Source organism: Bombina bombina, chromosome 6, assembly GCF_027579735.1.
Source record: "Bombina bombina isolate aBomBom1 chromosome 6, aBomBom1.pri, whole genome shotgun sequence".
Lineage (NCBI taxonomy): Eukaryota > Metazoa > Chordata > Amphibia > Anura > Bombinatoridae > Bombina > Bombina bombina.
The window spans coordinates 901987270-901989465 of record NC_069504.1 but is presented as its reverse complement, the minus strand read 5'-3'; positions in this window follow the sequence as shown (position 1 = coordinate 901989465).

The following is a 2196-nucleotide window of genomic DNA, read 5'->3' as shown; positions in this document are numbered from 1 at the left end:
TTCTTAGTGAATAGGGTTTCTTAGACTTATGTGAGACCCTTTCTCCCCTCAGGAACCCTGGATTTACATAAAGGGGAATATTAGAGTACTTAGACAGTGAATGTAAGTCTCATGCAGGAGTTTATCACTAGCCTACCACTGGTGTCACGTGAACTGGTCTGTTAGACTCCTCCTGTTGGATTAGTCTGCCACGAGTCATGGAGACTTGTCCCTTAGCCTGTTCTTTGTTCAACAAAGAATTGTCTGGTATTTCTGGGCTTGAGTGAAAAGCACAATTGGGCTAAAAGAAGCTACTTCCAGGTGGTAACCAGGCCATGGAACAAGCCACTGAGTTGTTTATTCCAATTAGATTGCTTCTCTTTTTGTATGTATATGTATTATGACCCTGGGGAAAGTCTCCCTAAGGGTGATGGGGGAGCCAGACATGGACTTCTTACCCAATGTGCCCAGAGGGATATGGCTGCATCTCACTGCAAGACAAAACGATCATCTGGGGTTAACATAGAATTGCCTGGTATTTTTTGGCTGGAATAACCTTGTTAGGGGGGGGATCAGACTAATATACTTCAGGAAAGTTCTCCTCTGTGAAAAGCACAATTAGGCTAAAAGAAGAAGCTACTTCCAGGTGGTAACAGAACCATAGAACAAGCCACTGAGCCGTTGTTCGTCCCTGGAAGATTGTTTCTCTTTCTGTATTTATATGTATTATTACCCTAGGGATAGTCTCCATAAGGGTGATGGGACTCCTTGCCCAGTGTACCTAGAGGGATAGGGCTTTACCCTACTGATGAGGGTCAAAGGAGGCCAAAACGATTGTCTGGGGTTGCCATTTCTTTTCGTCTATATTGAGGCCCAGATTCCCCTCAGAGTACAGTGCTAGTCAGAGGGATGTATTTTGGGTATTGTGTATGATTCTTTGTTTCACCTCATGAGAACTTTTTCATAAACCCTCTGTAATTGGTCGCTGGGACTTGTCCTTTTCCTCCCTTTATAGATCTACAATATACTCCTATTTCCATAACCTCTGCTGATATGTTTCTGTAATGGTTTGGCTGTTTGGTGCTTGTTTATTTATGGACAAGTGTCTATTGAAAGTGTTATTTGGCTATTTTTTCTGCTAGAGGTATTTCTGAGTTACCTGCTCCTTCTTATCTGATGTTTCACCAGGATAAGGCTGTTTTTTTAGTCCTCGTTTTGATTTCTTTCCTAAGGTAGTTTCTTCATACAAATTTAGTTGATAAATTGTTGTTCCTTCTTTGTGTCCTTTTTCTAGGTATGCTTCTGAGAGATCTTTGCATTACTTGGATATTGTTTGGTCTCTTGAATATTTCATTGCTGCTTCTAGTATTTTAGACAAACTAACGCCTAGATTTAGAGTTTTGCGGCCAAAGAGGTGCGTTAGCTACGCGTGCTTTTTTCTGGCCGCACCTTTTAAATACCGCTGGTATTTAGAGTTCACAGAATGGCTGGGTTTTCAGTGCGTTAGGCTCCAAAAAGGGAGCGTAGAGCATAAATTAACGCCACTGCAACTCTCAATACCAGCGGTGCTTACGGACGCGGCCAGCTCCAAAAACGTGCTCGTGCACGATTTCCCCATAGAAAACAATGGGGCTGTTTGAGCTGAAAAAAAACCCAACACCTGCAAAAAAGCCGCGTTCAGCTCTTAACGCAGCCCCATTGTTTTCTATGGGGAAACACTTCCTACGTCTGTACCTAACACCCTAACATGTACCCCGAGTCTACACACCCCTAACCTTACACTTATTAACCTCTAATCTGCCGCCCCCGCTATCGCTGACACCTGCATATTTTTTTTAACCCCTAATCTGCCGCTCCGTAAACCGCTGCTACTTACATTATCCCTATGTACCCCTAATCTGCTGCCCCTAACACCGCCGACCCCTATATTATATTAATAAACCCCTAATCTGCCCCCCACAACGTCGCCTCCACCTGCCTACACTTATTAACCCCTAATCTGCCGACCGGACCGCACCCCTATTATAATAAAGTTATTAACCCCTAATCCGCCTCACTCCCGCCTCAATAACCCTATAATAAATAGTATTAACCCCTAATCTGCCCTCCCTAACATCGCTGACACCTAACTTCAAACATTAACCCCTAATCTGCCGACTGGAGCTCACCGCTATTCTAATAAATGTATTAACCCCTAAAGCTTATTCTAACCCTAAC